Below are 15,683 nucleotides of genomic sequence, written 5' to 3' on the forward strand. Positions count from 1 at the left end.
ATATAATTTGTAATTGATTCGAGCCTACGGCCACGCAATTATCGATGTTACACAGATACAAATCTATCTGCTGTATTTTAATCCAAAATGCGTCCGATACCACCCCTTAAGTCAATTCCAACACGCTCTAACGCTGAATATCTGACATTTTTCACCTTCTTTAATTACCATTAATTCTAATTAAATAACAGCAATACGATAACCATTGGCAGTTTCGATCGAAAAATATAGCGATACGTCGACATTTTTGGTCGGATAGATCTTTCGCTTTACATTTCAAGAACGATATCTAAAAGAATTGAAAATATCCGCTGGGAAATTTTTTTCGTTTTACTTCATCGAATTACGTACGATCCATTTTCTTCTACTACTGTAGGAAACTTTTGGGATAATCTAATTTAGAAACACCGCGGAAGTAAAATATAAAACGTAACAATAATTTCAAAATTCGATCAAACGCGTGTTTTGCGGTTTTCTTGAACGTTTAAAGAAATGTTCGAATTCTCCGTATCCATAAGCTGTGCATATTGCAATGGTATTTGAATGAAAATTCAGCCACAAATTTAAACCTTCCAATCGAATTCGAAAAAGTGAAACGATGAAATTAGAATCGAAATCTTATTTCAAACATACTCGAGTGTAACCTTCAAAATTGATTACAAACGTACAAGAGTAATTTGAAGTAGCGAAAAACTAAACGACCGAGTATATCAACGCGAATCCCTTGGTCGACTAAAAACTTGCTCAAGGATTCTCAAGAACGTTAACAAGAACCTCGATTACGAACACAGCGCAAGGTCTCCACCTTCGGCGTAAATACGTGCCGCACAAGCGAAACATTGTTGTCCAGTTTCGAGCGCAAATGCCTCCGTAAAGTGCCGGGGGCAAGGATTTTAGTTCCGGATCGGACGATTATCGCCGAGGCACGATCGGCGATCGACTTTCGTCACACGATCGGCGAAACGACCCGTTGCGGAGTCTGAACGCGAACAACGCGTGTCTGGCGAAGGCATTAGCCCCGAGGCACGTCGATTAAGCGCCGCGGTTCGCGTGGGCAAAGCCATCGGGAGACAATAAAACCGGCGCCTCCGCCAGACGCTTCTGGAATCCAGCCAGATCTCCTTGCGCTCGCTCGAACCTGCGCGTAACGGTTGCCGACACGTCCAAGTAGCGCCGAATGTTTTTTCGCCAAACCAAACACAACAAAATTAGCACTTTCGAACGTCGACCGCCACGCAAAATTGACAAGTTTGATATCGAGAGCCGCGATAGAAGATGTATTGGAATAAACGCGAAAGCAGATAATAATTCGATCGATTAAAGTCGTATGCTATTTATCTATACGGTGAAACGAAGAGGAGGAAGGACAGACGCATCTCGTGCGGGGATTTTGTAACAAATGTTGAGATTGTCGATAGGGAATCTGCGAAGAATCGAAGAATTCTAAGAATATTCTTGGAGTATCGGTCGTGACGCGAACGAGCGAATTTCTACGTTGTGTCTGGTCAAATTTCCTTAGCGATGTATCGCGCGAGACAAGACGGAACCTCTAGGAATCATTTGCAAGAAATCTGACAATCGAGATTTGGCAAACTTCTCCCGTTAATAGATTAGACAAAGATACGCCAGCTTCGCATATACATGGTGTATTTATTTATCTATTTATTAGCACGAGGATTAAAGAGGAAAGTGAACGATTAACTTTTCTAATTAAGTCCATACTAAATTTGCTAATTTCGTTATTAATTTGCATGCTACAAGCATGTCAGTAGGAATTTCCTTTACCTTGAGAAATTGTACAACGTGTTAATCTCGTTTTCAATACTTTCGTGTAAACATTCCCAACTTTCACAAAGTACTTTTACTAAACGATCTTCTTGTTCTATTTAATCTCTCGTAGTATCTTGGCTGGAGAACAATTGAATGTAAAGTCTAAGGTTACAGAGATAATCAAGAATCCATGAATTATAAAAATGATCGACTGCACGCTCGTTAGTAACTCCATTCTGTGGTTTCGTTTCAGACGCTTTATAGAGTCCGTGATGAATGAGAATCGACCCTACAACACTGATTTTTCTATCTCTACCTGTTCTTTTATCTGTACGTGCCGCAAAAGAACAATAAGTTCCAGCACGTTTTAATCGTTTTCTAAAATTTCTAACTTCCCGTCTACAAATCTCCGCCCGTCAAAGAATAATTGCTATGTCTCGAAAAACACATTAATATCTATGGCACTTATTGCAATAAGCGCGATAAGCGATAAAAAGAAGTACGATAAGAAGAAAATAAAAAGGATTTTTCCACTCGAGGCTTCTCCCATCCTCGAGACAATTTCCCTCTTTTTACGTCGCGAGCAATTACGCAGCCTATCCGTTATAAGAAAATCTTTTCCCATAGGGATACCGTCCGATCTCTCCCCTTCAGCATGGCTCTTCAGTGGCTTCCGTTAATGAACGTAGACAGCCTTAACGCCCTTCATTTATTCTTCAACTGATTGGATCTCGTAACCTGATTACTTGCAACACGAGTACTTCCAACACCCTGGATATTAACGATATTCTCCAAATAACATCATACCGGTATTAAACAACCATTCATCCTATAATTACATGAAATCGCAATTGCAACAACTTTCAAACGGAGCTCTTTCAAACGTTTCACACTTTCTTTTTGTTAATTAGAATTTAAATTGAACAGCATGGAAACAAAGTCGAGGGATAACGAAAGGGTTGAATAGTTCAAGGACGAACAGCTGAGAGGAAAAATTTATAGATCGTGCGCGACACGAGTCGTTTCGAATCCGAGATGCAACGGCGAGTGCTCATTATCGTTGGCGCGCGGCTGCCATTTGCGGCGATTAGCATTTTCATGTAGCTACCTACCCGAGCGACGAGAAAACGCGGCAGTGATTCATCGAACGAGTTCCGAGACCGGCAGACAAGCGCCAGAAGATTTTAATGCTTGTCCCGATCGAAGGCATCCGAGCAATGTTATCCTACATGGTAGTTCTCTTTTTTTTTTTTTTTCCACCATCACCCATAAATCCGTAAATCTATAGGCTCGTATGAATCCAGGCACGTGCTAATATTTCTAGCGATCGATATTATTAAGGAAAACGTGTCGTTCCTCGGTACACCGATACCAGAGTGACACTTTTATCCGATCGCGAAAGTTCATTAAAACGTATACATAGTATACACACCTTGAATACAACGTTGACTGCTGCCTAGTTTTCTTGTTTTTCCGATCGGTCGTATCCAGTTCAGTACCCGGTTCTTCCACGAGACACACCAAGGTGAACACAGAGATCGACGAAAGAATTATTATCGAAGAAGATTCTGAATTCTGTTCGATACGACTGTTGGAACTGCAGATTAATTTAATATTGATGATGTTCATGGTGTCGATATACATTATTGATATACTTATGGTAATGATGCCCGATACGCGATGATACACGATTAATCATGCCGGCTACGCTTTTTTTTTTTCTTCTTTTTTTTCTTTTTTTCTCAATGGTAAGATCATTAACGACCGCACGACCAATGGCCCTCGTTTGTTCGTGCTTGTACTTTCAAGCAAATACATTTATTCCAGCTGAGACTCATGTTACTTTAAAACGACATGTTCCTTTGCTTTTTAGTTATCAGTTGTAATTTACTCGATCTCGTACGAACGAGTTTTTGCATAAAAAGACAAACCAAAGGCAAAAAAAAGATTTACATACATGTAAATGCAATGAAATACCATTTATCTAAATCCATTGAAAGACAAACAGTTTGCATAACTGCGACTCGCGCGTATATATAATACAAGTTCCTTCCAATTATTTATTCCCCGTTCAAATATCAAAGCCTACGTCGAGATAAATTTATATAATTCTCACGAGTTATTTACCTTTTAGTATACTACGATGATGAACATATCCTTCGAAAGAATTCTTAAGAGGAACCAATGATAGAGGACGATAAGAAATATATTTGAATATTCTGTTATTATTACTACGGATGTACTATATTCAAACAGTAACCAAAATCTTATTCCAATAAACGGAGTTCTACTGTACAGCGAGACTCATTAACTCTCAAATGGTATCTTCGTATCGTGGGTCATCCGCAACGGCTTCATCTTGGATTTAATTTTAGAGCACTTCGATATTTTACGCGATAAGCATCGTCTGTAACGTTTATCGCGTACGACGTAAAATAGAAACGGAAACAGAATACCTTAAAATCGTGTGACCTAACTTGAATTTAATCGAAACTATCATTCATGATCAAGCAATGCTATATAGTCGTGCGTTAAAATACAATACATAGTTTCGATAAAATTCACGTAGCGTTCTTCGTAGCGCATATAAACTCGTTCGACGATGAAATCGAAATTAGATGCATTGTTCATGAGAAAAAATCGCTCGAACGATCAGTTCATTAAGATCTAATCCGTAATAGCGAAAGAGTCATGAATGACAAATGATACGTCGGAGCAGAACGACAACCTCGTCTCATTTTGTACTATATCAGTCTGTTTAACCACCAACGGCAATTACGGATCCAGCATTATTATTACCGAAGTCCACCTGCACGAACGAGGTTAACGACACTTATAGAGGTTGCGTCTTTTCTGTTTGTTTTTACGTGTATTCTAAAAAAAAAAAAAAAACAGAATGAAAAATATATGAAAGAAAAATAGACGAATAGTGGATTTAACGGAATAGTTATAAAGGGAAAAATATGAAATGAATATTTCGTGCGTTACATTTTCGGTCAAACAAATTATATTATTCTTGCTACTGATATGAAAAGAAGGGACGAGAAATGAAAATTTCTGTGCTTCTTCGAATTACAGTGTTAACGAATTTATCATAGAACCGCAAAGGATAAAAGGTGATATGAAAACGCTATAGCATCCACTATGCAGTTTCACGGGTTACTTCTGACGCAGAAATTCCATTTGGCTTCGCATTGATCCAAGAAAGTAAATCCCATGAGATTCAAGCTCCTACGTGAAATGGAAAAATCGAACGAATCCGGAATCCAAAATATATCTAATAGAAATTAGCGGTGCTAAGTAACAAAATCCAAAGTTCTGAAAACTCTTTCATATATACTTTCGTTATATTGTCCAAAACCTGTGTATGGAAAAATTCACGCACGATATTGAAAATATACGCGAGAAAGCTTCGTTCTACGTTACGAAGATTCCAAGTAAACGAAGAGAAAATACAGATGAAACAAAGTGCCTAAACGATGTTTATGCAAAAGAAGCGTTTCAACAAATTTCCAATTTCTGCGAAATTGTCTCGAGAATTGTTTCCATGCGAGTATTCGTATTCCTTCTGCCCCTTAAACTTCTCACGATATTACAGTGGAAGCTTGATTATCCCAACTACTCACAGTACACGGGATTGTGCTACACGCAATTCGCATAATCGAATGTCTTTTCATTTTGATACGAGAAGAAACCATTTATTCCGAGCTATTTTACGATATGTTTTAATATTAATTCATTAACGGCGAAAATTCCATCGATGCAACGTTTCATTTCGAATCTTTTCGCGTAACTCTTATTCGTCGTTACTTATTTATTACAGGAATACAAATTTTCCGTTAATTAACGCGTTCCGATAATCGATTATTTTGCGAATCAATATTTTCTCTAAATACTTTGATATAATTTAAAACATTGTTTGGCCCTGGAAACAGCTGGCAATAACGTGAGGCTGCAAAATGTTTGTACAAAGATTACAAGACTAAATTTATTTAAAGTTCCAATGTATCTAGAATATACCAAATTTCTCTGGTCGAAGCACAGCCGAAAACAGCTGTTAAATTCGTCGTTTCGACGGAAACGTTCGAACGCGAGAAACGGGATGTCTGTCAAAACGCTTCATATCGCTGGATGTTGCGTAATTGCGGGAAGACAAACGACCCATAAAGGTTAAAACTAAGCGCTGGCGAATCAGATTGTGCGAACTAGTTAGCGATAAATTTTCGAAACCATAAACAGAAAAGGCTTTTCGCCATATGTTTAGAGCCGGAAACAGAATCGTTTCTAGTTGCAATTTGAGCTACGTGTACAATGAACAATCTAGAAACTCTTCGAATTTCGACTGTGAGAACAATTGAAATAAATCGTTCCTCGACGAATATATCGTTTCTGCGTGGAAATTCACAGTCAACTTAGTTATATTCCGTTCAATTTATTCGGTTCGATGTTTCGGTAGTAGCGACAATGATAAAATCTAGCGAAAATTTAAATCGCACAAAACGCACATCATTTTCGTATTTCTGAATTTCAACGAACAGCCGAAAGTCTAATTATCGGGATAACGAAAGTTAATTGCAGAGTGTAGGTATCTGATCGTACGAGAGTTACGATGCATCGATCCACGTGCCACAATCGCTACGTTTCTCGTTCACCGTCGTCGTTCTCGCGATTTTGTACTTTTTTCTTAATTTATCTTTCTCCTCTTTTCTTTATTTTTCCCCGAACGATCGAAGATTCGTCGAAAGCAATCAACCGAAACGGCAAGAACGTTTCGCTCGGAATCGTCGGCTTTACGACGAAAATCCCTATCCCTCCATATACGTGCACGTTCGTCGAACAATCAACGTTCCAGCGCATCGATAGAAAAACAGATACCCCATCGAGAGAGAAACGCAGCTCCCGGTTACGTAAAGTTACTACTGCCGCGAGGCTGGCGATTCACGCCAGCAAAGAAAATGCGTAATAACGGTACGAAGAACGCAGCGTCCTCGTCAGCCAGCCTCTCTCCACCCATTTCATCTCGGTTGCGAAGAGTATGTATAATAAAACACGTCGGTGGATATACGTCGTCGTTGCGTTTTATCGAATTCGCGTCGCATCTCGGCCCGGTAAACGGAGGGAAAACACGATTACCGCTCGCCGTCGATCTCTGCCGTTCCCTCGTGTACCGCGCCACGTCGTTTCCCGCCACGTCGGCGCAATTTTCCGATTTCCAGCCGGTTTTCCTCGTCTCGCGGCTTGGCTTTCGCGCGGTATCACGCGCCAACATCTCGCAGACGCACGCGTGCCATCGATAGCGGCGAGTCGAGGCGTTGCACTTTCAATAATTCAACGTTCGTATGAATGACACGCCAGGCGAACGAAGTCGAAGCGGCAACTCTATGGAAGAAACGATTTCCTCGAAATTCTCGATCGGCTGATAATTTCGAGGTCGCGCGCGAAATAAACGTCACGAGGATCGTCTATAAGTCACTACGGACAAATAAGATCTCTGACGTTCCTCGGCTTTCTCGCTAACACGAGAACGACGACGAGAGTGACGAGAGTAGGCTCTCTTCTACCGCTTCTCTCTCTATCTTTCACGACGCTTTGACGATTCTCCCTCTTCCTTCTTTCTTGTCCCTCCCCCCTCTCTCCAATCCCCCGCCCATTCTTTCACCTCGCCTATCCCACTTGACTTCTCTTTCTCTCTTTCCGCGTCTCTCTTCCACGTCCTCTTAATCGTACCTTCTCTGTCAGGCTTCTGGCTGGCGTATCTACGGGTCGTTGATATCGCGTCGCCTCGTGTTTTCTCGGATAACGTGTACAGCCGCCGTCTGCCGCGATCGCGGCACAGCACGCTGCGACGCGGCGCGGCGGCTACGTGCTCGTCGATAATAATTATTGACAGATGGGACTGACTAATGCGGCCGCCGCTGCGCCACGACATTTGTCTAGCGTGAGTAAACTTTCAGCTACGCAATCTCGCTTCTGCCAGCGGCGAGACCTTCCTCCGCAGGAGAACATCCGAGCCGACACACGCGCCGCGTTGCTGGCTGTCCCATGAATTCCGATCCCAGTTTCACGATTCATCCGCTGTCTTCGCGACGTTCACATTTCCCGAGATTCGCAGCATCGCGTACAGATACTTCCAACTTGCTACAGCGTGCTTCAAAACATCGTACCGTGACATTTTAGCGAATCTATCGAGCGGATCGGATTTCACGTGACAAACTCGTGTTTAACGTTTAACGACTCGTGACGGAGCGAATTTTGTTCGATAACGGGATTTCGGAAAAGTAAGGCGAAGTATTTAAATGCACCGCGTATTCTACGCTCTTTCGCGTAATCGTAAAAGCCTTCAGCAAGATACAAGACCAGAGATCCTGCAGATTTTGCACCAAAACAATTTTTCCTCCGGAAGAATCCCAAGTGCCGTGCAACAAACAAACGTCTTCAATCTCGCGTCCATCTGATTTCTTTTACGACTCCAAATGACCAGATTTCGACAGCGTCGTTCGCGTTAATTAGAACCCTCTTCTTAACTCCGACACGCAAAGTACACCGGCGAACCGTTTAACGTCATTTATGAATCATCTTGTATATACAACATCGACCAACTCTCGGAAAAGACAGTTTGTTTTCGCCAGTGAGTCAAAAACGTACCGGGCTGTGCGTAGGCTATTTCCACAAAAAGTTGGAGAATATCAAAATGAAAGGAACCACGCGCGCGATTTTCGACAAGAAAGACACGGCGGCTTCGCGCGTGCACACGCAACCGGTGTCCCCGGTTCGAACATTTTTCTTCTCTTTTTCTCGCAACCGCATGCACAAGGTGTATCGCCAGAGGTAAAGTATACCTGGTTAATTGCATAATTTCCTGTAACAAGTATTTTTGTAGCGTGCCGCGGTTCTGGATCGCGGTATCCGTCGTCCGCGACACCAACCTCTCGCGGAGTAAATAAAAGATTACCGGGAGAGGACTTTAACACCTACCTCGCATCGGCTGACGATGTGATGCAATCCGCGCGCTGCTCCAGGCATTCTCGAACCGTTCTCCTCTCGCGGATCGAATTCCTCGGCGTGTTACGCGCGCCGCGACAAATCGACGGTTAGCCGCGAAATTTTACCGAAATTATAGAAACTGAGATGAACGAATTGTATCAGAGGCGTGTACGATGTACGATTGGAATTAAACGAACGAGATGAACTATAACGATTAAACTCTTAACTACAGGTGTTATTCGGATTACATGGTAGTTTCTTTTTTTTTTTTTTTTTTTTTTTTTTTTTTTTTTTTTTTTTTTTTTTTTTTTTTGTTTTTTTGTTCCTTTGTTTTTTTCTTTTCAACGACGTGAGAAAGTAGAAGAAATATCGTGATAAGTTCGATGGGAAGTAGAAGCTACTACAACTAAAAATTAGAAAGTGTCGATTGCCACATACGTTATGTTGTTTTTATGTGTTTCTATTTATACGCTTTCATTCGAACCTACGAACCCGTTAGAACCGAGATTGACCAATCTCCGATTCTTAAAAACAAATAATTTAGCTCGGTAAATTCGCAAGAGAATGACATAAATAATCGTACGATACTAGATAAATTTGAAACATAACGTAACACCATCAATTTCCCCTACTTCCAAATTCATGGAATTGATCAGCGTAGTTTCCACGCAGCTCGTATAATTCGCCCCAGTTTCATAAAACACCCCTGCTTCGAGCCTATACAATAAACTGTAACGTGTACACTTAATTCGAACCACGGTCTCCTCTTTTAAAATTCAATTACGCGTCTACAACACCGTGACACGTTACGCGTTAATAATCCACGACGGTCGATGGAACGCGAATCTTCGTGTCTATTTAATTCTCGGCAGCAAGAACGAACAAAGCTGCGGCAGGCTACGAGATAGATAAGAGCGCCTTCGTGAATTTGTTTTTCCAGCGCGATAAAAAGCTCCGCGCCGACAGATCCGAGATTCGCGGAAACGCAGACTGACTTTCGATTCGACGAACTTCGTCGCACGGGCCGTTGCACAGGCGAATTTCGTCGCTCAGCGAACCAGCAGCACGACGCCGAGGTACGCGATTTCCTGCTCATCCGAACGAATAACGCGTCGTTCGACTCGGATAAAACACTTGTTGCGACCCGTGGAAATCTTCGCGACGACACCGTGTTACCATCTGCGATTTACAACGAAATTACGATCTATGATTTGCAACCAAGTTACGATCTATCATTCGTCGTTTATTCGTACGTTCCTTCATTTATTTAATCCCGAAGCAAAAATTTATATCCTAATCTCATTTGTGTCTTAACGAGCAAAAAGATCTTTGATGTTTCGAGAGAATTTTCGCACTTTCGTCAGATTTACGAAGCTTATTGATAACAAGAAAATACGATTGGATTTAAAATAACGCGAAGGTTCCGAATCATCTTTACGATAGCTCTTTTGTCAGCTGATATCGTGAGCGAAATTTTGTAAATTTTCTAAGTTGCCCAAGAGTGATATATTCTCTCGCAAGTAGTTTTACACTTGTTATAATAGTAACATTTTTAGCAATAAAATAAATAATATTTTAGAAGAAAATTTCACAAATTACGAGGCTGGGGTGTACTTTCGAATATTATATGAACGATGTAAAGAGATGTGGAGCGCGTCGACTACGCGCGGTATGGAGCATGTTCCGTGTGATGTCGATGATGATGATGACGATAATAGTGATACAGAATATTTGTTATCTGATATATACGTGCATTGTTACGTAGTGCATGGCTATAAAAATGTTAACGATGAGAAAGAGCAGATATGTATTCGCCTGTAGGGACACGAAGAACACGTTGTATTTGCGAGTTGAACATGTGGAAGATAGAGAAGATAAAAATAAAATGTACAAAATGATACATATCTGTTCAAATTAAATATAGATGAATTTTTTTACAACGGAAATACAGTTTCTCCAATTTTTCCTTATAAATTGCTTACATCACTTCGTAGTAAATACCACTTTTTCGCAAAACCAATATTCACGTTCCTTTTCGCGCTACACGAATTATTATTACGAATGACTAGCATGTATCAATATGTTCGTATTTCAATATTCGTTTCTTTAAATAAACCTTTAAAGTCGTTTTCATATTACACGTGATTATCCTTCTACGGAAATTAAATTAAGAGTTGGCTGCCATTTGAATGAAATTCTGGCTAAATTATTATCCGCGTTTTGCAGCGATGCTTAAATATATTATTAGACGCAAAATTTAATACATTATTATTCATTAACTATGAATATTATAATATAATATATAATATATATAATATAATATGAATATTATAATTAATACGAGTAATATGAGTAATACGAGAGAAAAATGTTTATGTACAATGTATACTATAATGCATCTATTAATAATTTGATTCGATACGAAATAACATATCCGAATACCTTTTGTTAATTTGATCGCCTAAAAGATATATAAAAATCGTGATACAATAGAAAATCTGTTACATGTAATTTTTTAAACGACGTCTAATTGATATCCCTCCTAATGGAACGAATGCGTGCACGAATCTTTTAATGAGATAGACAAACCAAAAATGAATATAACGATCTGAGATGCGCTGATCCTTTTTCCCTCGTTATCGACGAGCAGCAATTTAAATTTTCCACATGGACACCTCTCTCGTAATATTTAACGCCATTAGATATCCTTTTCTCGAGAAAATGTTAGAAGTGAAACGCCGAAGGTAAAATGTTTACTGTAAAATATCGGCTTCGATTATTCCATATTCCGTGAAATTTGTCTTCGCAGAAATCCAACGTTCGATCCAACGATTAGATTAATATTTAGGTTAGAATGATCAGGAGAAACAATAAATTATCGTATTTCGGGCAATAAATATGAAATAAACATACGCAAAAGTATATAAAAATAATAATCAACAGAATCATTTTATCCTTCAAGGAAAACAAAGATGTGCTGTTTTACAGAATCCTTAATGAACCTAACAGACATAACTCAAAAGACGTTCCATTTGAATAAGCAATCCATTAAAAAAAAAAAAAAAAAAAAATCTCGAGAATATAACGAAATTATTCGTAATGCTATATAATCCACTAACAAAACCGTTACAGTAAAACGATTCGAAGCAAACAACTTTGATTTAAGAGAACGAAATTCCTTATTCATCCCGCGAACAGATTTATTGGAATATTACCAAGCACATAAATTTTAAATAAGAAAAGCAAATCCGAGATGATTCTTCCTTCCTCTTGTATGCTAATTCCTACTAATAATTCTCGTCTCCGTATCAATGCCGCACGAATCGAACGTTCGCGATCGTTTGCATCTTCAATTAACGACACATTCGTTTTTCACCGTATGCCGACTGATAAATAACTAGGTTAATTTTACATATACAAGCGATCCACGACAGTGATAACTGTTATCGCTCGAAACAACTTGTCTGTAAAATCAGTTCGAATCTCAATGATAAAACACCTCGTGAACGCCAATTACAACGCACCTAATATATCTCTTTGTTTGTTATCACTTTGAAATTCTTCTTGAACAAAAATTACGTCAACGCCTCGAAGCAACCAACCTAACGCTTGTTCGATATTATTAACATGTGTCCAACTCTGATTACACGACGGACGCTAGTAGTGTCAGTGCTTGGAAATAACGAGATTCGATCGATAAGTGTCTTCGATCACATCTGTTTGTAAATTTGTTTGTACGCGAAGAAAGGAGAAACTTCCACCTATTTCGTTCATCCAACGCGGCTACCTTTTAATGGCTATTGTCTACGTTAGAATTCCATTAATTTCAACTCGTCTCCAGACAAATAATTCGTGTAATTACAGTTCATGCAATGGGAATCGTCGACTCTCTCTCTCTCTCTCTCTCTCCCTCTCTCTTTTCGATAACTATGATTTCTCAAACACATAACAGAAATTCACGTTCTGACAAGTGGACTCCAATCGGCTTATGTATATTTTTAATCTTTAGCGTATCAAGGATCGATATTCTTCGTTAACGATAAAAAGATCTCGTGGTTCTCTAGAATTATTGCGTTAGTTTATGTCCTTGTATGTTTATCATACTAATGTACTCGTTGAACTTAACGAAGATACCATGCGTAAAAATTGCGAGATTAATTTTATTATACATAAATATTATTTATTTAATATGTCCATTTAATATCTCCATTCATACTAGATTATAAATGTTTATACGATCTCAGAATTTTATAAACGTAATTAAAAACATGGAGCCTAAACGGATTAGCTTCACACACTATCGGCACCGCTGAATAATTCTCCTCTATCTTGGTATGCTACAAGTTAATCGACCACTAGCTAAAGTTTCCTTCTAATAAAAAAGAGAGTTATATTGCACAACTTTCTTTTACTCCTAGTACCGTTTTCATTCCCCTTTGAAACACTAGCGACGCGTTCTACTGGCCATTTATTATTAGTGATTGCGTAAATATTACGTAGTAGGTTTGCTTTGGCTTCATTCAAGACAAAGTGGACCGATAATATTTACTATGTATGTATATACAAAATCTGGCGAGTGAATGTTTACGTGATATAAACAGAATTACGCAAACCTAGTAGCACAATGGCGCTACAGTAATCCTATATTCCGTTCATTTACGTGACGAACGTGCACGTCGATGCGGTCGGTGTCGATCGAATAATAAAAACTCCGCGGTGTAGTAGTCTAATTCGCGTGATCAAAGGACATACGTTCCGCGGGAATTCGAGTGTATTCAAATTACCCGTCATTCGGCCGAAAAAAGAAAAACACGATTCCTCCAAGATTTCCCCGTTCGAACTACCCGCGATTTGTATTGACACGCTTGACGTTGCATCGTACGTATCGTAAACCGAGGAACATTTAGGTTAGGAAACATTGGAACAAGAATGGTACCTCGGCCATTAAAATTCAGACCTTCCGTCGTATACGCCAATGGCGCCACAGATAACTCCCTTCGATCAAAATCAGAGGAAAGAAATACGTAATATTATTGTGAAAAATATTCCATCGACAAACGTTAGTCTATATATCGAACGATCTTCTTGCATTGCAGTCGCAAAAATACGCACTAGCACGAGCCACGTTCCGCTACAGTGGATTCGTGGAACGATGTTTCCTTCGCGTATACCTACACGTAAGAACGCGTTTTGGCGCGTAACGATAGAAACAGACGCGACAATGACAGCGCGTCAAAGAATGTCGCGTCAACGGTAGAATGAACGAGGAAAAGTATGTACTCACCTCTGTTGCAAAAACGTCAACAACCGACGTATTCTTCGAACGGGATGTTTTTCGCCTTATCTTCGACGTTTCGATGTCGCGTGGGCAGTCCGCTTCTAAGTAAACAAAAACACAGACTTCAAATCGTCGATTCCCTTCCACGGGAGTTTCTCTGTTTCTCCCGTATATGTAATCACTCGCGTGGTCCTTTCTTTTTTCGACCAATAAGAAATAGTCGTCGAGAAGAGCGCGGCAACAGCAAATGCGACAACAGAGGTTAGAGTCGTGACAAAGATATATGTAATATGAGAATCAGACGGAGAAAGAGACAAAGACAGAAAGAACGAAAGGAAAGGATAGGAATAGAAGAAAAAGAAACGAAACACGAGAAAAGTAGCTAGAGATAACGAGTACAAGTTTCCTGCACTTGAAAGAGTATATATGTGAGATACGGGAATCTCACACGTCGATCACCAGACACGAGAAATACTTTCGCCGAAACGAAAGGCTTTCGTCGGTTCGCCGACGATTCGATTCACTGGTCGTCGAGATGTCACGTCGTCAGCGAATCCACATGATTGGCCCGCGACTTTTCGAACATCCCTGCCCGTTTCGACGTACGGCTCTCACTGCTACAGTTTTTCCACCGAGGGTCGTCAAAGAGTGAAACTTCCCTCGACTAGAGAAACGATTTGTAATTCTGTTTGATTTGGAAGGTGCGTGGCTGCATGCGTGGCGCGCGCGCGCGCGCGTGTGGTTCGAACTCTCGCGATGAGGGAGATAGTCCTCCTCCTCCTCCGGTGTGTGTTCCTGCTCAGGATCCGATCGAGCAGACACTGACCCCACGAGACGACGTCGGAGCGAACGAGAGAGACAACGAACGAGACATTCGACAGAGAGAAAATGACTGGAGGAAGCGTACGCGAAAGATGAACGAAGAAACGGAGAAGGGGAAGGGAACAGAGTGCAAGAGAAAAGAAATCGGAGAAAGAGACGAATGAACGCAAAAGAAAAGAACGAGAAAGAACGAGAAAGAACGAGAAAGAAAGAAAGATAGTTAACAACAAATCGCGAGCGCGTATAATACCGGACTCACAGTTGGCAGTCTCTCCTCTCGTATCTTCTACCGCCAAATTAACACGCGAATGTCATTCGATTCGTCGAGAGATCGCGAACTAATTTCAAACTGATTTCGTACGCACTGATTTTAAGTAATCGTAACACTGGTACAAAGTCACCGTTGATATTTCAGCGTTTCGTTCGACGAGACACGAGTTCGCGCGCACAAACAAAACGTGTCAGCACGTCGCGCGCTTGTTTAGAATATACTGAATATATTTTGACCCGAGCGCTCTGTTCTGGCTCAGCGCTGGCGCTTCGCGCGTTCGGCAGTCTTCGGTGGCGATCGGTCGCGCTCGGACTCCGTAGCCGAACCAACCACGACGCCCGACCAACCGCGAACGAAACTCGCGCCCTCGCTCGATTGTAAATTACCTTGCAGGGCCGATGCACCGCGATCCATATTTACTGAAATGATAGCAATTTCTGTCTTATTTTTTTTCCACAGTTCGAAGAATAATGCTACGAAAATATACCTGCCATTCGAAATCTGGATTCTCGTACCGAAACGTTTACCGATTTCCATATCAGCCTCGTCACAATTCGA

The 15,683-nt window shown here is 40.5% G+C and overlaps 1 protein-coding gene across 5 annotated transcripts in view; it reads right to left on the reverse strand.

Moving 5' to 3' along the window:
- LOC122573623 overlaps positions 1-15,382 on the reverse strand; it is a 141,451-nt gene extending 126,069 nt beyond the window's left edge. Inside the window, exons 1-2 of one of the 5 annotated variants that reach the window (XM_043740247.1) lie at positions 15,114-15,382; positions 14,039-14,133 (exon numbers count right to left, since the gene is read on the reverse strand). The gene's annotated coding sequence lies outside the window, so the exon portion shown is untranslated. Of the gene's footprint in view, positions 1-3,202; positions 3,338-14,038; positions 14,229-15,104 lie in introns of those variants that run through there. The other 4 variants (XM_043740248.1, XM_043740250.1, XM_043740249.1 and 1 more) reach the window with 4 other exon arrangements.
- Between the last annotated feature and the right edge of the window lie 301 nt (positions 15,383-15,683).

Source organism: Bombus pyrosoma, linkage group LG12 (genome assembly GCF_014825855.1).
Source record: "Bombus pyrosoma isolate SC7728 linkage group LG12, ASM1482585v1, whole genome shotgun sequence".
NCBI lineage: Eukaryota > Metazoa > Arthropoda > Insecta > Hymenoptera > Apidae > Bombus > Bombus pyrosoma.